Raw genomic sequence first — 24,990 nt, 5'->3', positions numbered from 1 at the left:
TTATTCATTAGTTTTTCTTTTTTTCCTATTATTGGTCAGTATGTTTCTGGATGTGAACAACAGATACCCAATCTGAACTAATTTAGTCAAAAAAGATTTTTTTCTTGCGTAACCACAAGGAAGGAAGAGTATTGGGACTATTTTGCCCTCCACTCCTTGTCACAGCTTCTTCCTAACACTGGCTCTATTATCTCTTCTTCAAGGTTTCCTCCATGTGGGTGGTGATAGCTCTAGGAATGCACCTTTGATTCCCAATATCAACAAAGAGATGACACTCCTTCTCCTCAAGTGCAGTTTGGCATTTGCTGAGGGAGAGCTGTGATTGGTCTTGCTTGAGTCAGGTAGACACCAGTGCCATCACTTATCACTGGGGTAAGGTGGTGTCTACATGATTGGCCCAGTTTGAGTTATGTGCTCACCTTCAGGCCTATCATTTGTGGTCAAGTGCATAGACTGGGAAGGAAAATCACATGTTCTTAAGCCAAATGTTTGCAAAGGGGAAAGAAGCATTTCCCAAGGGAAAAAGTTGCTTCCTCAGAGAAAGGAGGAAGGCGTTCTAGGCAGACTAAAATGATTCCTATTAATTATAATGACTTTTACTTATTTGACACCACCTATTCAAAAACTCTCTTTATATCCAAGACAGATTATTATACACCATTCTCAAGTTTTGTCATTTTTAATGCCTTATTTTAATCCAATTATAGTTTGGGTTTGATTTCCTGGTCTATCCATCAATTAGCTTTTCAAGGTTGACAACAATAATCTTCTTTATTGACATTTTAAAAATAACTTTAAAAAATCAAGAAATACAGCTACGCATAAAGTAATGTGAAAATTTCCGGCCTGTTGTCCACTTCCCTCAAATCCTCAGCCAACCGATATAACAGTTTGGGGGGTATCTTTCTAACCCTTTTTCTAATCATATCCTAACACACACACACACATACACACACACACACATACACACACACATACACACACACACACAAATGTTTTAAAACAAAATATATGATACCTTGTATGATATTCTATAGCTTTATTTTTATTTTAAAGTATTCAATTTTATATATCAATATACATAGTATTCCCCACTTCTATTTAATGGTTACATAGTAAGTATTCCATTTAATAAATACAACAACATTTATTTAATCAGTTCCCTTTCCTTACACACTAAAGTTGCTTCCAGTTACATTCTTTTATTTTGTTTATTTTTATTTTTTGCGACAAAGTCTCACTCTGTTGTTCAGGCTGGAGTGCAGTGTTGTGATCACAGTTCACTGAAACCTCGACCTCCCAGGGTCGATCCTCCTGCCTCAGCCTCCTGAGTAGCTGGGACTAAAGGTGCCCACCACCAAGCCCAGCCAAATTTTAAAATAATTTGTAGAGATGGAGATCTTCCTATGTTGTCCAGGCTGTTTTTAAACTCCTGAGCATAAGCGATCTTCCTGCCTTGGCCTCCCAAAGTGCGGGAATTACAGGCGTGAGCTATCACATCCAGTCAAGTTGCATTATTTTAAAGCAAAAGACATGTATGTTTCCAACCAGAGTATATGGGTCCTTTTGTACATATCTTCACACCCTCATGCAAGTACCTTTAGAAGAACAATTCCTAGAAATGGATAGCTGGGTCAAAGAGTATGTCAGCAATACCCCTAATTACTCTGTTAAGGTTAATCATTATGTTACCATCTCTTTTATTCTAACCTGTCCTAGATTCATGGCTGCTACAATTCCTCTCACTTATTTGCTAAAACATATTACCCATTCTTTCTATTTTGACTGTGATTTTCGGAGTCATTCCATTGAAGAAAAGTTAGAAGTTTCTCCTGAGCTCTTATGTATTATAATGTTGTTTTCTTTTGCAAGAATAATTTTCCTGACTCCATTTTTGCATACCTAGTGCCAATCTTTGATACTGATGTTTTCATTTGTATTGATGTTTTATTATGTTCAATAGAAAAGGAAAGCTCTGACCAATTACTTTGGCATTTGGTGACATCTTTAGTTAAGCATTTAAAAATATACTGCAGTTGAAACACCACCAACATGAAATGTGTTATTCCATTTTCCAGAGAGCCGAGCCTAAGTTTTAGACTTAATCATTAAAAGTTTGTATATTTTATTTAAATTTAGGCATGAAAATCAGTCTTAATTGATTCTTTTGAGCATATCCGAATGTCTTCTTGGTTTCTCAAGGCCATCATTAGGACTTCACTGTCATAAATATGGGATCTCAGAGAAGGTTTGCTCCTGCACTAAATGAACAAAATGTCTTAAGTCCTTTGGTCACAGTTGCTTGTTAATTTCTCTTAACATGCCTCTTAATTGAGAGCTAACATGCTGCTTGTTTTCAGTAGAACCAGCCTTTTTTTTTTTTTTTTTTTTTGGAGACAGAGTCTCACGCCGTTGACAGGCTGGAGTGCACTGGCACAATCTCGACTCATTGCAACCTCTGCCTCCAGGGTTCAAGTGATTCTCCTGCCTCAGCCTCCCTAGTAGCTGGGACCACAGGCACGCGCCACCATGCCCGGCTAATTTTTGTATTTTTAGTAGAGACAGGGTTTCACCATGTTGGCCGGGATGACCTCAATTTCTTGACCTCCTGATCAGCCCACCTCAGCCTCCCAGAGTGCTGGGATTACACGCGTGAGCCAGCTTGCCCGCCGACCCTGCCTTTCCTTATCTCCTTTCTATGCGTAAATCATTTTATCAAGCTTGATGTAATTGTCTCCAATAAATAAATTAACAGATTAAAGGGAGTCTAACAGACTTCCTGTCAGTAAAGTGCCTAAGCTTTACGTAGTTCATGGACTTTGTAACATTTATTTTGTCTGCTTGCTGGTTTATTTTGCTATTTTCTGATTCCCATTTATGTTCTAGAAAGACTACATGGTTGAGTTTTGGATTAATAAGACATGTATGTTAATTATAACACCTAGAGAACACCAGGATCATAGAGTACCCCAAATACAGACGTTTTCGAAAGTGCCAGAATATCGAAAGAAGATATAACTATACTCAAATATTGCATGGTTCAAAATTTTAAAGGATACTGTGAAACACTTTTCTACCTGATTCTCCTCCCTCAAGGCAACCAATGTTATCACTTTCTTCTGTGTCTTTACAGAGGTAATTTTAAGCATATACGTCTGCATAAGCAAATGCATGCAAGTACATTTTCTTTTTGTACAAACGGTAGTATATCGAACATATGTGCTATGCCGCACAGATCATTGTATATTTATACATAAGACATTCTTGGTTTCGGTTTCCTTTTTTAATAACTCCAGATTATTCCACCAAATGAAATATATATATATACATATATATATATATATTATTTCCCTGTACCAGAATATCTAAATGACAATTTCTAGAAGAGGAATTGCTAAGCCAAAGCATAAAAGCATGTGTCACTTTAATATATATTACATAATTGCCTTTCATGCAGGTTATTACGTTTTACACTACCTATTTTCATGCAGTGTATTATAAAAATTTTTGACATTTGTCAGTTTAATAAGTGAAAATGGTATCTTAATATGGTTTTAATTTTTATTGTTCTCCTTATGAGTGAAGATGAAAATAGTCTCACATGTGCTTATCTTTTGCTCATTTTTCTGCTGAGTAGTTATATTTTTTTCTTATAGGAGCTTTTTACAGATGACGCAAATTAACCTTTTGTGATATGAGTTGTAAATGTTTTCTGGTGTTTTCATGTGTCTATGTACCTTGGGGTGGTATTAACTACAGCAAATATTAAAAAAATTCTTCATAAAGGCAGGTTTGTCAATTTTCTATGACATTTGTGTTTTATGTCATCCTAAGAAAGGTCTTATCCATTCTTTTATAATTCTTTTTATAAACATTCTTTTATTTCTTATGTTAAATCTATGGGTTTTTTTTTTTTCAACATTTAAATCTTTGACCCATTTGAAACAGCCTGGTTTGTAATGGAATTACAGGCAGTAATGGAATTAACTTTTGTTTTTTGGATAGCTGACTAGTTTGTTTGACTATGTATTGAATAATTCATTTTTTCCCAATGATAGTATTTGAGTCTTTAAATTATAGCTATATAAACTCTTTTATAGATGTAGTTATTCCTCATTATGCTTCTCTTTCAGAATGTTTTTGAAAAGTTTTTGATTATTTTTTCACACAAAATTTAATCTGAGCTGGGCACAATGGCTCACGTGTGTAATCCCAGCTATTTGGGGGGCTGAGGTGGGAGGATCACTTGAGTCCAGCAGTTCAAGGCTGCAGTGAGGTATGATCATCAAGACTCTGTCTCCAAAAATATAAATGAATGAATGAATAAATAAATAAATAAAATGTAATCTGCTTGTCTAGCTTTAAAAAGTACTATCAATTTTAAAATTGTGATTGTATCATTTTTATGGATACACTTAGGGGAGAATTTATATCTTTATATTGTTTACGTCACCTTTCCATTTGTTCAAGTCTACTTTTGTGTCTTTCAGGAGCATTCTTTTTTAGTGTGAATCTTATTTAAACGTGAATTTTTACTTGGTAGGTTTATTCCTAACAATGTTATATTTCTTTGTTTTTGCTTTTGTAAATGTGGTCCTTTTCTTCCATTATATTCTCTGCATATGTTTTACATGTGAAGTCTTTTGACTCTCAATATAAATTTTGTGCCCACCCACATTGTTTTTTTAGTTTATTTTGTTGAGATTTCCAGATATGCAAATTATATCAAATTCATGTTAATCTTATTTTCTCCTTCTTTGTAACATCTTGCCCCTGCATTTTTTCTCTTGTCTAATTGCATAGGCTAACATGCCAGAAATTTTAATTACTTTATATAGAGATGAAGTACATAACTTTAAGTTGAAAATCTGTCATTTCATGAGACATAAGTTATGTGTGTTATTATTTATTTTAGATCAATCTGTCCTTTCATTGGGAGTTCAGGCAGCTGTTAAACTCTGGAAAGAGGGCCTGAAAAAGATAGGGGTATGGATAACGGAAGCCCTGCATACATTCCAAGCAAAGTGGCAGAAGCATTTTCTAACCCACCACCCTGCCTCTAGGGAGGGCAAAGACTGACGTTAATGTCTTTGCTGACCTCTTCTGGCAAATCTGAAGTTAACCAGAAGATGGAAGATTTGATTGGTTATTTTCTCCATTTCAATTTACATGTGATCACAAACTCCCTGGGTTTGCCTGATTTGCCTGTTTGAAAATATTTTTCAGTATCTCAGAAGTTATTTTTAAAGTCCACACTTACTTTAACCTCGCTGTCTTCTTCTTTTCTTCCTTCTCTTTTATAAAATGTTAAAATCGTTATCTCTTTTCCCGCTCTCACATTTTTGGCTGTTCATACATTTCTGTATTCATAATTATCTTCCCCAATTGGCTTTATTTCTGAGCTCCAAATTCATGCAGTCCTTGGAAATAGGGCAAATAGGAAGTCACTGATCACCTTGGCTGGAAAAGTTTCAGTGGACAGTGGGAAGGAGAATCCAACTTGCTATGGGTTTAAAAAAAATGCATAGGAAGTATGGAAATAATAACAGTGGGAATGCATTTGCATTTCAAAAGCTTTGCAAGAAAGGAGTTATAAGATTGGGTGGCAATGTAATGGTTAAACAAGGGTAAGAAAAGGGCATTCATTCATTCATTCTTTCTTTCTTTCATTTATTGTTTAGGGTGTGCAGTGGTCCTGCAAATAGCCCTCTCATATCTCTAATGACAGGGAGCATAGCTGACTGGCAGCCCTAGCTGCTATGCTCCAAAATCCTTCTTATGTCTTGGTTAGACCATGCTTTCCACAGCTGCTCCCAGCTAATGACTGTGGATGGCAGGTGGCAGCTCAGGTAAGCAATGTAGACTCAAGAACAACTCGGTGCCCTTGTGGGACTTTGTTAGAGCTGCACTGCAATCTCAAACTCTTCCACTCAGACTTCCCACCTTCCCTTTCTCCTTCATAAGGCTCACACGCCCATCACTATCTGAAAGCTCTCCCTGCCTTCCCAATGCCAGGCTTCGTTCTTTTTCTCCCTCTGCATTTTCCCTAAGAAATTGCTCAGGCTTCTGATCTTGTTTGGTGGCTAATTCTTGGAAGACTCCATCTACCACAGAGTGGAATAGCCTGGAGCAGGTTTGTAGGGTAAAAGTAGAAGTGGGAGAGGAATGCTTTACTTGCCATTTCTCTCTTGCAGGTTCCTTCCCAAACTTTTTTTTTTTTTTTTTTTTTGAGACGGAGTCTCACTTTTGTCACCCAGGCTGGAGTTCAGTGGCACGATCTCAGCTCACCGCAACTTCAGTCTCCCTGGTTCAAGCAATTCTCCTGCCTCAGCCTCCCAAGTAGCTGGGACTACAGGAGCACGCCACCATGTCCAACTAATTTTTGTATTTTTAGTAGAGATGGGGTTTCATCATGTTGGCCAGGATGGTCTCAATCTCTTGACCTCGTGATCTACCTGCCTTGCCCTCCCAAACCTTCTCAAACTTTCTAGTCTTTGTCTGTCTGCCAGTCTGGTGTCCTGCTGTCTTGCTACAACTTCCCCTTTTTGCATTCTCCTGATGTGACCCTTGACCTTGTACCAATTTTGAACTTTCCATCTAGCTTTTAACCTAAGTAGACCAAAGGCATCTGATTAACATCAGTGGACTCCAAGGAGGGCAGCCATCTTCCCCTAGGGTTTTTTTTCTGCTGCTGAAACATTGCCCTCTTGTGGTTGGCACCCATAATGACATATGAAAATGTTATGAAATTAACTGGCATCACCTGCATAAATTCTAAGCAAAGTGACAGAAAGCACTTTCTAACCCACCATCCTACCTCTCGGGAGGGCAAAGACTGACGTTAATGCCTTTGCTGACCTCTTCTGCCAAATCTGAAGTTAGGCAGAAGATGAAAGATTTGACTGGTTATTTTTTCCATTTCAATTTACATGTGATCACAAACCCCCTGGGTTTGTGATGAAATGTTACGAAATTCACATTTTCATATGTCATAGAATTTCAAGGCCACAAGAAATAGGCATTTAGTACAAAAACAATTTAAAGAAGTGCCAGACACAGATCTGTAAGACTTATTAAAAATGTCATGACCATCCATTGGCCTTTGTTTCCCCACCCACCCATGCTATAAAGAAAAAGGGTGTTTACTAGAAGGAGTAAATTCACAGGAGTAGAGTTTTATAGTTCCTGCCACATGCCCTAGGCAAGTAAAGGCAGTCTCCAAGAGACTTAGATCCTTTACTTATTCTATAGAAGTTAGGTCTGTTACTTACTCCACTTCTGGTTGAACACAAAACCCCAACAGACCCAACCTGGTGAGTGACATGGTGAGAGAATCTTAGGAAGCAATGTAGCCGAACCGAGATTCAGCTGATCACTGCTCAAACGCCCAACACGAGACACAAATTGGTGGGAGGAAAAGCATGTGCATTTGGAAAGACAGCAAATCCAGACGATGATGGAGTTGCATCCTAAAGTACCATCTTAAGTCAGTACAAATTGTACTCTTTTTGTTAATGTTGGAGAAGGAGAGGGTTGGGATGGAGAGGTGACCAATGACCTCAGACATCCAGGCACCAGTGAGGGTCTGAGGAGGTGGGGAACTTCCTTGTCTTTGGTCAGGCCATGATGCTCCTATAAATCTTTAACAAAACACAGTTGTTTACATAAATTTCCTTTAATCTCAGAGCTGCTTTTTAAAATTACATGATTGCCATTTTTGCATAATATCTCAGTGCTCTAAAATTATCCTAGCCTACATGCAGGAATGGGTAAAGCCCCGTTAAACAAAAATGTAGTTAGTTATATTAGTTATCTTGCTGTCTCACTGTTACAGCAATGAACACCCATCTTCAGAGTCTGAGAGAGCAAAGAGTCCTCTTGCCTTATCCACGGGAAGTTATGATAGCAAGCTGGTATTCCTATCATTGATAGGGCAAAAGGGGCCATGTGGATGCCATGGGAATGATGAACCATGGTGAAGATTCCTGGCCCAAGAGTGCTACCTCCTCAAATGAGGAGACCCCAGCACTGAGAGGCTGTAAGTTAAAGAAAAGTGGGAATTAAAGAGGATCACAAGGCAATGTGAAATGCAGGTGTTCCTATAAGGTATCTAAAGAATCCACAAATGCACCCACTCAGAAAGATATCATTTGGATGCTTGCCGCACAAAAGGGCATCAGCAGCTAGGGATGGGACGAACAGCTCCAGACAAGTGAAAAGACATCATCCTCCTCCCCTGGACCTCCTCTTTCCTGTCTTAATACCAGAGGATCCAGGCAGAGAAGGGGGATGGGAGTAGATGAATAAGGAGAAGTGAAAAGAAGAAGCCGTTCCTGAGCTCCAGGTCTCTAAGTAGCCGGTCAGCTATGGCCAGCAGAAAAGAAGTTCTTTAAATCGGATTCAATATTGAAGTTCGAATATAAATTGGAAAGCACAGTTTAACACCTGATAATGGGTCTTCATGGACACTATGAAGGCGTTTTTAAGCAAAGCGAGGAAAATTAAAGGATCTGCCCTGAATGTGACAAGGGAAGGCAAGGGAGAGCTGATGGAGCCTGTTGGAGGCAAAGGGTGAAGGAAAAACACAGTCATGTCCTACTTCCATCCCACTGAATTTCGCACATTTAATCGACTACACGCACTTTAAAATGTCCTTACATAATACAAGATGAATTAAAAAGTTCTGCCAATAAAGTGAATGGAAGTATTGTCAAGCCCCTTCAGGGGAACCCGATATTTTATTCCTAGTTTATGTCACCCTTCTTTAGGGGCAAGGATCTTCCAGTGCCTGTGGCTTCTCTAATTTTGTGGACATCAAATTGTGTAACCCTTATAACGCTTACAGATTCCTGTATTCCATAAGGCCACTCTTACAAAGCTCATGCAGGAAACAGATTGCTTCTTCTCTTGATCTCAAAAAGCATTCCTAGTAATTTTTTTTTTTTTGATGCTTCAAGACTGCCATATTCATTCGAATCTGGCCAATGTTGTGTACATTCAGGAGCATGAAAAGCATATTGCTGCATTTCATCATCACATATAATTTTAAAACTAGTTAGTTACAATAAATTAATGGTTGCTTGGCAACCAAAGAACTGAGGTTTTGAAAGGAAGTTCTCTATTACTGTTCAAATTAGAACAGCAAGACTTGTTGAAATATTCTGAGTTCTGTTGAATTCTTTATGATGGAACCAAACCCAAAGAAAAACAAGGGAACACTCACATTTTACAGCTCAGTTAATTTTAGGAGAGTGGAGAGGAAGTAAATTGCATCTCATCTCCTAGCTTGGGTTGGAACTGCCCAATTTAAGAACAAGTACTAATTAGCTGAAAGTAAAGCTCAGCTGTGACTTGGCTAAAAATGGGACCTCTTGCAAAAATGTACTTAAAACTGCGTGTGATGGATCTGATTCATTTTGCATGTGAAAACTGGACTCATCCTGACAAAACAACATTGGGGAAAGAGTTTGGGAGCATTTTTAAGACTTCAAGATGTTTTGTTAGAGAAATGACCATCTAGTTTGTCTGTAATATAACGGAAATGAAATCCAAACTGACATTTTGGCCCAGAGTCTTGATGAGTGCCTCTGGCCAACATCCACTAAGTTGGCTACTGGTCAGTCTCATAACCAAGAAAAAGATTTGGATATTAGAACAACATTTTTTTTTCACCTTCCCCCCCGACTAGAACAACATTTTTAACAAAATAAAGGAAAGGAAGACGTACGGTATAATTCGGAGCTTTCTAACAGGATTCTGAAAATGTGCATAAAGCTTTGGAGAAATTTTAAGCAATCATTTTGAAGCCTCCATTAGCTGCGACTCAACACTATTCAAAAGACTGAATGGTGAATTAACACATTTTATTTTGAAAATCCTCTGTGCTTAGTTTTTGACTGAATTTAAATTTCCGTTGGAGCAAGCAAAGTTGTTTTAATTTTGATGTTTAAGTCAATTAACCTCTTGTTGAAACTTTTGCCTTAGTTATACAAATAAAATTTTATATAATGTTGGAGACTCAGTCATTTCGTTGCTGACACTTCTTAATCCTACACGTGGTCATGTCCCTGGAAAGCTATACAAAGCTCTGGAAGCACAGCTGCCTCGGGGAAGTGAGATTGGGTGGCTGGGAGAGAGACTGCTTTTCACATATTCTTTGTTTTCATGCGTTCCTATACTTGTGTACTTTTTGAGCCCTATATCATATGGATGTATTAATAATTTGACAAATAAATGCAATTTAAAACAAACTTTAAAATCAAATTTCAAATGCACGTGGCTCAAAGAAATGGTTCAAATTTCAAATGCACATGACGGAATGGAAAGAACAGGATCTGGAACTATGGACCTGAATTTGAATCTCCTCTTGGCGTTTGTGTAGTCAGGCAAGTTATTTGACATCTCTGAATCCCTGTTTTCTTTATCCTTAACGTGGGACAAAGTATTTAATTTGCATGGTTGTGGTGAGGACAAGGTGAGTAATATCCCTCTGACAGACCTACTTCTTGGCCTGTGCTGAAGTCATATTATTGGTAGCATTCATTATATTCAGTAAAAACAGTACAGCGTGTGCTTCCTGTAATCTCCACAGCGACAGTAAACGCGTCGATAACATCCCAGTTAAATGCATACCCGAGATCAGGATTTTCCCAGACATAGCAACCTGAGTTTACAGTTGTAACCATTTCACCGACCTCTGCCCCAGGCTCCATGGCTCTTCTGGAGGGAATCAACATAGCATTGAATCCCTTTCAATTAACCTTTCTTAAGATCATAGTTCAATCAAACTTTTAAAAATTCGTTAAATCGGCTGGGCATGGTGGCTCACACCTGTAATCTCAGCAGCTTGGGAGGCCAAGGCAGGTGGATCACCTGAGGTCAGGAGTTCGAGACCAGCCTGGCTAACATGGTGAAACCCCATCTCTACTAAAAATAAAGATAATTAGCCAGGCATAGTCTATAATCCTAGTTACTCAGAAGGCAGAGGCAGGAAAATAGCTTAAACCAAGGAGGCAGAGGCTGCAGTGAGCAGAGATCGCACCACTGCACTCTAGCCTGGGGAACGAGAGTGAAACTTCGTCTCAAAAAAAAAAATTAGTTAGATTGTGTTTCCCTATACATGAAAATCATTCTTCTCAGTGAGTGTCTCAGTTCCTGGGTCTCCCTTAAACTATTTCTGAAAATTTGATTTGCTTCAGAATGTCTCCTATTTTTGTTTTAAGTTTTGAAAAAATTTTCCCCGATATTTTCTATCTTTTGTGTTTTTTACTCCCCTCCTCACTTCGGCAATAAGCACAGGCTCTTCGCCTCTCTCCCTTCATCCTACCGGGAACAGGCTTTGCAGTCGGGGAGGCCCGAGGCCCCGTTACCACCGCTGCTGCACTACCTAGAGCTGCCATCAGGTGGGGCTGAACCCACACCTCTGAGACTGCACACGCTTCTGATACTCGGCATCGTGGTCTCTCTGGGTTCTGATTCTTTCTTTGGAAGGTAGGCGGTAACAACAAATTGTTAATAAACAGTAATTAACTTGAAAATGAGAAAAGTACAATGATAGCAGAAACTGTCTCAAGCAAAAATCGTTTCATATTACCTCTGGTCGCTGTAATTAGCAGCGGCTTCCAGTTTAATAGCCCAGGCTCAGCTCATCTGCTCTCCTTCACCTCATTTGTTCTGCAGTGTGTTCCTCTTAGCGCCTCATACTCACACATCTGCAGGCAGTGCACGGTGCCTTTTTGCGAACGGGTGAGGTCCTTGGACTGTGTACTTTGTGCATGTGATTTGCCTGGAGATTGCACAGGGTGCAGGCCATGGCTGGCTTGGGAAACTCAGCGCACAGTGGCTACCAAACTCCTTCAGCTACAGAACTCCCTGAACAAACGGTGAGAATTCCCCCACTTGATGCTAAAAGTTATTAAATGGATCCTTTTTATCACTTGGTTGAGAAAATTCATGCAACACAAAACTGCAGAATCTGCAATACTTTTCAATGGGTGGGCATTTTCTTTGCAAAAGCATCAGCTGCATACGCTTGAACGTAGTCAATATTATTTAGTCAACGCGTGGGTGGTGATTTGTGAGCATCTCACAACAATGGCTGGGAAACCTTGAGGTAGTTCTTTGGCATCAGCCAGAACCAAGTTGAAATACAACTTCTGTCACTGTCGAGGTGTTTCTTAACCTCTGCAGCCCTCACACTCCTCACCTGTAAGATGGAGATAATAACCTTTTCTTAGCAAGGTTATTATTGTATTAGAAATAATGTATGCAATGGATGAAACTGGAGGTCATTATCTGAAGTGAAACAACTGAGACAGAAAGAGACAAATACGGCACGTTCTCATTTATAATTGGGAGCTAAATAATGTGCTCACAGGACATGAGTGTGGAATAACAGACAATGAAAACTCAGAAGAGAGGGGAGCAAAAGAAGGGTAGATAATGGGAAATTACTGAATGGGCAAATAAACATTACTTGGGTGATGGATACCCTAAAATCTGACTACTATGCAATCTGTGCATTTAATAAAATTGCCTCCTAAGTTTAATACAATTTTTTTTTTTTGAGATGGAGTCTTGCTCTTGTCGCCCAGGCTGGAGTGCAGTGACGCGATCTCAGCTCACTGCAACCTCCTCCTCCCGTGTTCAAGTGATTCTTCTGCCTCAGCGTCCAAAAGTAGCTGGGATTACAGGCGTATGCCACCACACCCAGCTAATTTTTTGTCTTTTTAGTAGAGACACGGTTTCACCGTGTTAGTCAGATGGTCTTGATCTCCTGACCTCGTGATCCGGCCGCCTCAGCATTTCAAAGTGCTGGGATTAGGCATGAGCCACCATGCCTGGCCAAATTTTTTTTAAAAAGCAATAATGTATGCAATGTCTTCTTCATGAGGGCTGGAGGTATGTTGTCAGTAATGGTAGTCCTTAACTCCACCGGCCCCCCGACCCCGCTCTCTCTGTTCCTTGTTCCCCAGCCCTGCCTTTGTGAACCTTCCTTTCACCGCCTCAAGTCGTCTTTGGTTCTGCTCTAAGCTGAATCATTCTCTCTATTTTCCAGTCCTTATTCAGTCCCCAAGTCTCCTTCCATCTGTCTCTGTCCCTCCACACACCGCACGGTCTTCCGTTACCTTGATACCTTCACACAAGTCTCTCCATCTTCCCCGTCTCTCCAGTTTCCCACTCAAATTTATATCAACACATCATACATTTATTTTAGCTCAAGGGAAAAAAATTATAAATATAATCCATATAAATAAGATACTGGCCAATTTACATCATTAGACAAGTCAATCTTTCTAATTAGACGGGGGGAGCAAAAGTAGGGTGGATCCCCTGGGGGGGATGTTTTATTTCAGATTTAAAAGAAAAATATTACCAGGCAGAAAATGGTGGGTCCCCTGTGTCTCACACCCGCTTTCAGCTGGGACTTGGCCTCCCTTGAGGTTAATCTCTTGGTATGCATTTCTAGTCATGTTAAACAGACATTTCATGGAAGATCCAACTGATGTGAAGCCAACCATGAGAACATTCAGAAAGCAATCTTATAAGCAGGAACTCCTCCCTCAGGAGTTTCCAGAAGGTAACCAGCTTCTGCCAGGTTATTTAATTTCTTTCTCACAGATGAGCGACTTTTCTGAAGCCTCCCAGAACACTTTAAAATTTGAGCAGAAAACTACTCTGGAGAGGCTATAAGTGCAGAAGAGTAGCTTTAGAGTAGCTTTCCCAGAGGCCCAGATTCTTTCCCCTGAATTTCATCTCATCATTGGAAAACAATTAGTGGAAAAACATGGGATTTACAGCCAGACGTAGGCTCGAGTCTCAGCTCTACCCGTTCGGAGTTGTGTGGGCTTAAGTCAGGTATCCACCCCTGTGAGTATGAGAGGGATCACTTCTTAGGAGTTGAAAAACATAAAAAATGCAATATTTAAGGGAACAGGTACACATTGGGCCATAAGCTTCAGAGGTAGAAGAGCCATCTGAGATCATCTGCACTTTTCTTTGATCTTTGGATTTCTTTTTTCTTTGAATTTGGACAATAAATCATCATCCAAATTCACATGGTTAGTCATGTCCGTGTCAGGAATTGAACCTGGATCTGCTGAATGACAAACAGAAGGTAGACTAGGGAGGAAAAGGTGCAAGAATACATTTATGTGTTCTGTCCCTTGCACCTTTTCCTATGATGTATATACAGGATCCATATATACTTCTATAGCATATAACATATATGATATAAAATGCATATATGTTATATATAACACATATATAAAATATATATTATATATGTAATCAGAAAAGGTGCAAGGGAAAGAATATGTATGTATTAATACATATATGTATGTTTCATAGGCACATTAACAGGAACAAAGACTGCAAGCTGGATAGATTGCTCAGGGAACCAATGGAAATCGAGAAAGATGCACAGTCAAATCCTAAAAAGAATTTCCTAGGGATCAAAATGTAACTAAGTATGAAAGAAAGGAAACATAAATAAATGAATGTTGATAGGTGAAGGAGTCTGTTCATTAATCTATAAGCAAGACTACAAACTCAAAGTAAGATGACCCAGTCCTTCCAAGAGCAGGTCACACATGACAGAAGCAGAAACCCAGGGTGAGGCCAGGGCCACAGTGCAGGGGACAGCTGCCTGACCAAACCTGTCAACTGCCGCTGTGTTCCCCTCTGTGTGCCAAGATCTGCTGCTTTGCAGAAAGCTCCAGACCCAGACCATGCTAAGAGAGAAGAGGCCCAGATCAAAAACGTTGCTGCAGTGATTTTCGGGCCTTTCAAGAAAGAAAGGTGGTGTTATTGTGAGTAATGCTTCTAGAATGTTGTGTGTGAGACACGGAGACAGAGCATAAGCTATATGCGTAGACCATGAGGTGTTATGAGATGAAATATACAAGTAAACACTTTGAAAGAAGTCAGTGTGCAGAATTAAGATGTTAGAAGAAGTTAAAGATGAAAAAAAAATTAGAAAGATTGACTTGTCTAATGATGTAAATTGGCCAGTATCTTATTTATATGGATTATATTTATAATTTTTCCCTTGAGCTAAAATAAATTACGATGTGTTGATATAAATTTGAGTGGGAAACCGGAGAGATGGGAAGACGGAGAGGCTTGTGAGTAGATATCTGAGTTGCTTATTTCCCCATCCAGGCCCAGCTGGCTGCTCCTCCTCTGTGCTGCCACACTCCCCGTATACTCCTCCGTGGGGTGCTTGTGACCATGTGCTGTTCACTAACTCATCCCTCTCCCTCACTGGACTGAGCTCTTGGTTGGATGAGCTGGATTTCACCTCTGAGTTCTCAGTGCCTAGCATAAAGCCTGATGCAGAATGGGTATTCATTCAGAGTTTGTGTGTGTGCGTGAGTGTGTGTGTGTGTGTGTGTGTGTGTGTGTGAGAGAGAGAGGGAGAGAGAGAGAGAGGAAGAAGGAGAGGGAGAATGGGGCGTGGAAGTGAAGGGGAAAAGAGAAAAGTAAAAGGGGGAAAATGGCGAAGAAAAGAAGTAAAAAACAATTGAAGGAACAAGGCCAGGCACAGTCGCTCACGCCTGTAATCTCAGCACTTTGAGAGGCCAAGGTGAACAGATCACCTGAGGTCAGGAGACCAGCCTGGCCAACATGGTGAAACCCCATCTCTACTAAAAATAGAAAAATTAGCCCGGCATGGTGGCAGGTGCCTATAATCCCAGCTACTTGGGAGGCTGAGGCAGGAGAATCACTTGAACCCAGAAAATAGAGGTTGCAGTGAGCCAAGATCGCACCATTGAACTCTAGCCTGGGTGACACAGTGAGACTCCATCTCAAAAAAAAAAAAAAAAAAAAAAAAAGAGGGAATGACTGTGAGATACATCTGGATCAGCACTTCATTCATTACCTGACTCCTTTAGGTTTCTCTAATAAGGGGCCCATTCATGGTGCTTTGGATCTCTGGGAATCAGTTTTAACTCACATACTACTATATCCCACAGCCCTCGACATATCTGAATATCCCCCCTTCTCCAGTGATGATTACTTATGTAGATGGTTGTAGGGAAAACTCAGGGAACTGCTACTAGACATACTTGTCATGGTGTCACAGGACCCTGCCTCTGGTGCCTCAGGTTCCTTTTCATTTGATAGATCCTGGGTCTGAGAACTTGCTCAAATCTGGAGGCTGGGCAAAGATCCTGACTTTCCAGTGGGGTGACTGTCCTTATCCTTTTTCTTCTACATTCTTTGTCTCTTTCAGTTATATATATTCAGCAGAACTCTTGTTGGCTGCCCACACAGCCTGCCTCAAGAACACAAAGTTCTGTGAGCCATCTCCAAAAAGCCACACAATTCAGCCTGCTCCTGTCTACAGTTCAACCTTTCTGCCCCATAGGGTAAGTCTGCACGCTTTGCATCTGACAGTTCAGCACTGCCACCTGGCCTTTGCTTTTCCAGTTATCCATGTCCCCTTGCTACCCTTGCTACTAGGGAACTCAGTTCTGTAACAGCAGCTCCTAACATAATCCACTGCAGCTAATACTTTCTTTTACAGCACATTCTTTTTAATCACCTTGTTAGGCAGAGTGTCCTCCAGGTCTCCTTGGGAACATGATCAGCTGGTAGGCTTTTCTGTCTTATATAGTAGACCCATTATAGCATGTCCACTCTTCTAAGCCTTCTGATCCCTTCCTTCATTGTCTTCCAAGGCCATTTTTGGCATCTCCGCTTAATTTAATGAAGGATGTTACTTTTTCCAAGCTTCCATGAGTCAGCAAATAGCATATATTAGACTCACTTTCCAGGATCCTTACCAGAGTATTAAATCCTGCATGATGGCAGAGTGGCTTCATGTTAACAAACTCTTCCTTATCCAGCTTTATCTTTCAATCACCCCCTGGATCCACTGCCCTCTGGATCCACCCACAGGGACACCTCCTAGTACCTGCTAGTGCACTTTAGCCCATTCTTGCAGGAGCTCTGGGGTACAAAATCTCTTTTCTGTGAGCAACCTCAGCTCTTCCTCAGCTTATGTCGATATTTACCCTTGTATATGAATCTGGTAGAGCGAGAAGAGAAGGGAGCAGATTCTGAGGAAGACAAGCATCGTCTCGTAAGGCACTGACTTTATTTGAACTCTTTGCATATTCCTAAAGCAAGAGAGGGGGCCATATCTTCCAATAAGGGAATGAGATATTTCTGAAGTCCAAGGGAGTTCAGAGGAATCTGGGTGTTCAAAGTTCTCAACTGCATTTATCCAGAAATCTTTACACCAAGGCTAAGAGTCCCACTCATTCCCTATCATGGACTGGTCTTTGCTATAGGAGACTTGGTTAGACTGAATGAATCTTCTTCGAAATTCTGTTACTTTTAAAGTTCAATTCTGAGTCTTCACTTTGTCAGCCCTTTGACCACAGGGAGTATTTCTTTAATTGCTGCCAAAGATGCCCTCTGACTCTCATACTTTTAAGTAGAGCCGAGCCTGTCATTTTCTCTTCTCATCATTGTTGGGGCACTCAGCAAACATCTACTAAATTCCACAGTCCTTATAGTTACTATTTTCCTTGACCCTTTCAAATACTGGTGCAAAAGCAGGGAAAATCTTAACAATTGCATTTACTCCATCATCTCACTGTTCTGGGGTCAGTACCTCCAGTGATGCGGTTCTCTCTGACATCGCCAGCAAGTGACCCACCTCCAGATTGTCCAGATTGTCTGCTTTTAGAATCACTTCCAATGGACTTGGATTGGATTCCCTCGGAGCGGAGCCTGAGACAGGGATTCCTGTGGAAGTGACATATGGTGGAGGTGCTCTCTGGGAAAAAGGTGGAAGGCAAGCAGGAGAAGGCAAAGGCAGAGAGTTAACCTGGGATATGGTTTTAGCCACGTCCCGCAGGACATCCATAGAGGTGATCTTCTGATGAAACCAATGGCATAGCTTTTTATATCTCCCTGTCAGGCAATCTGTCTCAGGCTGTGGGCTTTTTTTGGGAAGGGTTAGAGTATAAACTTGCATGAGGTGGTTTCTGTTCAGCCTACTGTGATTCCCTGAAGGGGAGGTTGTAAGCATTTTTAGAAGACAACTCTCACAGTAGTTTGGGGGGTGGGTGTTAGAGAATAAGTTGGGGGTGGTTGCAGAAGCATCAACAGCTCCCAATTCCATGACAAGTTCTAAAAAGTCACCTAAGAGAAGGCAGATCTTTTTGATATTTAGGGAGAGAAAAGCCTAGTATATAATGGAGTTGGCTTAAGTAACTAGGCAGAAGATCTCAACATCAATTTATCTATAGTCAAAGCTATAGATAAATTATGTGTCTGCATGTAAATGGTTATATCCCTGGTTGATTCTGATTAAATCAGAATCTTTTGTTGTCCTCAGCACTGTTGCTAATGTCCCAGTCTCAAAAAGTGAATAGGAGGCGAAAATACAAGTTAAAGAAAAAAGTTTTATCCCCTCTACCTTAATTCTGGAAAAGAGTGCCCAAGTCTTTATGTAATGGCCAAGAATAGAAAACAAATTTAAAATCTGGTCATTTCTTTAAGAATAGTATTTAGTGCTAACCATATGAAAGAAATTGCCAGTAAATCTAGGCAAAAAGAGTAAATGTACATACAGGTGATTTTGTGGAAAACTGTTCAAAACAGTTTTGAACCGTGCAGGTTCATGGCCTACAGAACAATAAAAAACAAATTCAGGAGAAAAAGTTGCAAACAAATTGCTTTACCAAGACCACATGATCCCAGCATACTGGAAATAATGACCAAGAGATGAAGGATTATCCCTCATACAAATATCTATCTGGTTAGGCCACGAGATCAGCATAAAAAACAGCTGTGATAACACTGTGAAGGTTTTAAAATATCTCAAAAATGTAAAGTTTTCCACTGGTTATTGTTTCTGTGTTAAACCCAATCTAAAAACCCTGAGCCCAAGACAACAGTAAGGCATGACTAAAGGAATGTGTAGCATACGGTTCGCTAAAGACAACCAAACAGCTCAACTTCCCAACCAGATTAACTGAACTCCTCAAGCTTCAAGCTCGACCAGAGAAGAGGTTTGCTCATTTCCAGACTTTAAGTGCTTTTCTTAAATAATTGTTTTCACCAATTACCCTTGTTTATCTGACCAGACTTGTTTATCTGCAGAGTTTCCCCATCAATCATAGTTGCTTTAAAGTTGCTCACCGATAGTTACTATGTCTAGATCAGCTCTGCATTGAGTTCCATTGTTTTTTTCTCTTGAGAATGGATTGTTTCCTTGTCTCATAGTTTTTTTTTTTTTTTAAAGGCTGTACATCCTATGTTGAACAGTTGAAAAACAATCCATTTTCAAGAGAAAAAAAACAATGGAACTCAATGCAGAGCTGATCCAGACATTGGAACTATCGGTGCGCAGTTTTAACACAACTATGATTGACAATGAGCTCTGCAGACTGCCAGGCCAGTTAAACAAGGATAATTGGTGAAAACAAGCATTTAAGAAAAGCACTTGAAGTCTCTGGAAATTGTACTAAGAGCATACTGCAAACAAAGAAAACATTTGTTTCAGAAGATCTATCAAAACTTGGTAAGAAGAGTTAGAGTCTATGATATTTGAACCACAACCCACTGCTTCCTCCCACCTCCCAGCTCATTATGATAGAAAATCCACTCCAGGGATATGCAGCCAAGAGCACTGGGCCTCTTTACTACCAGCTCCCAGTCAAGGGCTGTGGCATCTTCCCAGAAGGGGTAGGTGGCCAAGCATTGCTCATCCCTCTCTTTTCCAACTACATACTGCAGAAGCTAATTTCTAGGAGAGGAAAGACAAGAGGTCAGAGACTTCCTGCTTGTACCCAGTCCTCACTCACAGAGCAGGGGAACTGGCTCGAGAGAAGCACGTTGAGGATGCTGGGATCCCAGTCATCCTCATTCATAGAGCAGAAGCTGTACACCCGAAAAGGCAAGCCAGGAAGTTCAAAGCTGCTACCCCTGCCTACCACCCTGAAACTAAAGCAGAATTGTCACTTAGTGAGAACTGCACCACTGTCCTCACCCCCAGCTCCAGAGCTATGGCTCAAATATTTTGCTCAGGGGAAGAGTCAGGCTGTAAAACAGAAGGCTCTGAAGGAACTCACTTTATTTGAAACAGAGGGTAGGAAAGTTCAAGGCCAAAGAAACTCTCAAAAACAATGAAGGTTTTAGTGGAAGGCAAAGAAGAAGGCTGATACATTCCTGAGAGGTAAGAAATAAATTATAGGCCAGATAGAATAGCTGGGAGAGCCCAAGAAAGAGACAGCTAAGAAATCTGACCTCAAAGCAATCCAAACTTAATTGTTTGGATCAGCCTATGAAACAGTTTACAACCCAGGGCATTATAAAAAATAATACAATCATCATCTGGCAATTAGTGGAGCCTAACAGTTGTGTGTGATCAGTGTGACAGTCGAAGTATCCCTGTTAAAATCACTATTATTTCAGGGTCTGCATATAGGCCTAAGACTGCACCCTCTGAGAGCAACACTGGAGAGTACACACAGCCAGAAAATAGTCATGCATTACTTAATGGCAGGGATACATTCTGAGAAATGCATTGTTCAGTGATTTTGTCAATGTATGAAAATCATAAAGTGTACTTCAACAAAGCTAGATGGTATAGCCTACTGTACACCTAAGCTATATGGTATAGCCTAGTGCTCTTAGTCTATGAACCTGTACAGCATAGTACTATCCTGAATACTCTAGGCAACTGTGACACAGTGGCAAACATTTCTGCTTCTCAACATAGACAAGGTATAGTAATAATACAATATAAAAGATTAAGGAAAGTACACTTACCATAAATAGAGTGTGCAGGACTAGAAGTTGTTTTGGGTGAGTCAGTGGGAAATGACAGGTAAATGTGCTGACCTAGGGCAAAACCTTAGCATACTGTAACTTTTTTTTTTTTTTAACTTTTGGACTGTTTTATAATAACACTTAGCTTAAAATACAAACACATTTTACAGCTGTACAAAAATATTTTCTTTCTTTAGATCCTTATTTTATAAGCTTTTTTCTATTTTAAATTTATATTTTTTCCTTTTAAACATTAAAAAGAAAAACTAAGACACAAACACACACGTGAACCTAGGCCTACAACGGGTCAAGATCATCAGTGTCACTGTCTTCCACCTCCACATCTTGTCCCAGTGGAAAGTATTCAGTGGCAATGAAAAGCATAGAACTGTCATTTCCTATGATAACAATAGCTTCTTCTGGCATAACCTCTTGAAGGATCTGTCTGGGACTATATTAGAGTTAACACCTTTTTTGTAAGTAGAATGAGTACACTCTAAAATAATGATAAAAAGCATAGTATAGTAAATACATAAATTAGTAAAATTATTATTATTACCAAGCATTAGGTACTGTGCTATACTGCTAATTCAGTGTGCTGTGCTTTTATACAACTGCAGCATGGCACATTTATTTATACCAGCAACATCACAAACACATGAGAAATGTGACCAACTGCTACAATGTCATGAGGAGTTGTTCAGCTCCATTATAATCTTATAGAACCACCATATTATATGCAGTCCATCACTGAATGATACATTGTTATGTGGTGCATGACTATAGACTCCACTAATATAGCCCAGCCAGGACACGAAACAATTTGACAATCAAATTACAATAATAATCCCCTGGAAGTGAGATAACAGTATCTATAGTGATACAATGTAATATCTAAACTGTGTAGTGTTCAACAAAATTACAAGACATGCAAAGAAACAGGAAAGTGTGACTCATACACAGGAGGAAAAGCCAACAATAGAAACTGTACGTGAGAGGGACCAGATGGCATATGTAACATTTAAATTCAAAGCAGACATTATAAATATGTTCAGAGAATTAAAGGAAACAATTTTACTTAAAAAGTAAAGAAGAGTATGATGACAATGTTTCTCTGAGTAGAGAATGTCAACAAAAATATCAAAACTATAAAAAGGCCAAAATGGAAATTCTAGAGTTTAAAAGTACAATAAGTAAAGTGAAAAAATTTACCAGAGGAGCATGACTGTATCTTGTAACTGATAGAAGAAATAATTAGTAAACTTTAAGACAGGTCAATAGAAATTATGCAATCCAAAGAGCCAAGAAAAGGATGAAATGCATAAAAATGAAAAAGTGTCAGAGAAATATGGGATACCACTAAGTGTACCAATATACGTGTAATGGAAGTACCAGAAGAATAGGAACGATACAGAACTTCAAAAATATCTGAAGATATCATGGTTGAAAACTTCTCAAATTCAATGAAAAACATTAATCTACTCACCCACAAAGGTCAATAAACTTCTAGTAGAATAAACACAAAGAGATCTACAATAGGCACATAATGGTAAAATCACTGACAAACAAGGGGAAAAAAATCTTCAAAGCAGCAAGAGAAAAGTGACTTCCCACATTTAATGGAACCTCAATAAGATCAACAGCTGACTTCTCATCAGAAGCAATTGAGACCAGAAGGGATCAGGATGACATATTCCAAGTGGTGAAAGAAAAAACAAGGTCAACCACAAATCCTATAGCCAGCAAAATTCTCTTTTAAAAATTAAGGCAGAAGACAGAAATTCTAAGATAAACTAAATGAGAGAATGTGTTGCTACCAGACCATACTTACAAGAAATACTAAAGGAAGTTCTGCAGACTGAAAGCAAGTGACACCAGACAGTATTTAGAATCCACATAAATGAAATTAAAAGCATTGATAAAAGTAAGTTTTTTATGGTAAATAATTATAAAGAATATATAGTAATTATAAAAGAAAGTATAAATGTATGTTTATTCTCTTTACTCCTTTTAACTAGTTTTTAAAAAGTTCTATAAAACAACAAGTATATACTATATTTGTGAATGAAACACATAAAGAAATGTAATATATTTACCAAAAATAGCACAAAAGAGTTAGGTAGGAGCAGAACTGTTTTGGACTAATGAAATGATATCAAATGAAAACTTGAATCTGAGAAACAAATGAAGATAACCAGAAAAAATAAATAAGGTTAACATTACAAATGCTAGAAATCTGTAAATGTTCTCTTTTCTTCTCCCAACTCCTTTAAAATTATAAGTAACAATTATAACAAATATTGTTAAGTTTGTAACTAAATAGGTGAAATGTGTATTACAATAATGATAGAACAAAAGGGGGAAAAAGAGAATAGAGCTACCTAAAAGTAATGCTCTTATATCTCACTAGCATTGTTACTATAAATCTGAAGTCAATCTTATAAGATATATATGTTGCTCCCCACCCGCCGCACGTACTAAGGAAGGCTCACAGCCCGCTGCGCTCGCTTCGCCGCCCTGTGTCTAGCTAGCCCAGCATCCACCGCGCCTCGGCCAAGGCTTCAACAGACCACACCAAAATACCATCTCAAATGGAACATGCCATGGAAACCATGGTGTTTACATTTCACAAATTTGCTGGGGATAAAGGCTACTTAACAAAGGAGGACCTGAGAGTACTCATGGAAAAGGAGTTCCCTGGATTTTTGGAAAATCAAAAAGACCCTCTGGCCGTGGACAAAATAATGAAGGACCTGGACCAGTGCAGAGATGGCAAAGTGGGCTTCCAGAGCTTCTTTTCCCTAATTGCGGGCCTCACCATTGCATGCAATGACTATTTTATAGTACACAAGAAGCAGAAGGCAAAGAAGTAGGCAGAAACGAGCAATTCCCCCGGCCCTGATAAGAGTTGTCCCAAAGGGTCACTTAAGGAATCTGCTCCACAGCTTCCCCCATATAAGGATTTCATGAGCAATCAGGACCCTTAGCAAGTACACAAATAATATCTAACTCCCACTGGACGAGCAGAGAAAGAAAAGTTAAATGCCAGACAAGCTTTTGATTTTTGTATTGTTTGCATCCCCTTGCCCTCAATAAATAAGTTCTTTTTTAGTTCTAAAAAAAAGATATATATGTTAAGCTCTAGAGCATTCAGTTAAAATATAACTAAAAAATCAACAAAGGATATAAAATGTCACAGAGTGATCCCTCAGTATCTGTGGGGGCTTGGTTTCAAGCCAAGGTTCCAAAAGAGGAACCCTGCAGATACAGAAATCCACAGATGCTCGAGTTCTTTATATAAAATTGTATACTATTTGCATATAACCTACATACATCATCCTGTATACATTAAATCATTTTTCGATTACTTATAATACCTAATATAAGGTAAATAGTTGTTATTCTATATTGTTTAGGAAATCATGATTTTAGAAAAGCATGTACATGTTTAGTACATACACAACCAACCATTTTTCCCCAAATATTTTTTTATCTGCAATTGATTGAATCCAAGATGAAGAATCCATGGATATGAAGGGTTGACTATCATAGAAAATATTCACTTAATGCAAACATAATATGTGTAATGAAAATGTCAGATGATGTTGTTGAAAAGGAGGACAACACACGTAAACAAGTGAGGGTTTCTGGTAGAGAGCTTAAAGCTATAAGAAAGAATGTAATGGAAATGTTATAAATAAAACCATGATATGGGACATGAGGAATTATTTCATAGGCTCATTGGTAGATACAATATAGCTGAAGAAAGAATTAACGAACTTAAAAATAGGCCAAAGTATATGCACAGTACGTGTTTCCTAGATTTACTACTGCTATGATTTGAATGTCCCTTTCAAAACTCTTGTTGCAATTTGATTGCTGGCCAGGTGCAGTGGCTCACGCCTGTAATCCCAGAGTTTTGGGAGAGCTGAGGCGGACGGATGACCTGAGGTTCGGAATTCGAGATCAGCCTGACCAACATGGAGAAACCCCGTCTCTATTAAAAATACAAAATTAGCCAGGCATGGAGGCGCATGCCTGTAATCCCAGCCACTCGGGAGGCTGAGGTAGGAGAATCACTTGAGCCTAGGAGGTGGAGGTTGTGGTGAACTGAGATGACACCATTGCACTCCAGTCTGAGCAACAAGAGCAAAGCTCTGTCTCAAAAAAATAAAAGAAAGAAATTTGACTGCCACT

The 24,990-nt window shown here is 39.4% G+C and overlaps 1 pseudogene; it reads left to right on the top strand.

The window, feature by feature from the left end:
- The first annotated feature begins 11,810 nt into the window (after window positions 1-11,810).
- Window positions 11,811-23,786, top strand: LOC116528036 (annotated as a pseudogene).
- Window positions 23,787-24,990: the final 1,204 nt, after the last annotated feature.

The sequence above is a fragment of the Sapajus apella genome, unplaced genomic scaffold (genome assembly GCF_009761245.1).
Source record: "Sapajus apella isolate SASKATOON/1434 unplaced genomic scaffold, GSC_monkey_1.0 scaffold56, whole genome shotgun sequence".
NCBI lineage: Eukaryota > Metazoa > Chordata > Mammalia > Primates > Cebidae > Sapajus > Sapajus apella.
This window is presented reverse-complemented; position numbering and strand designations above follow the sequence as displayed.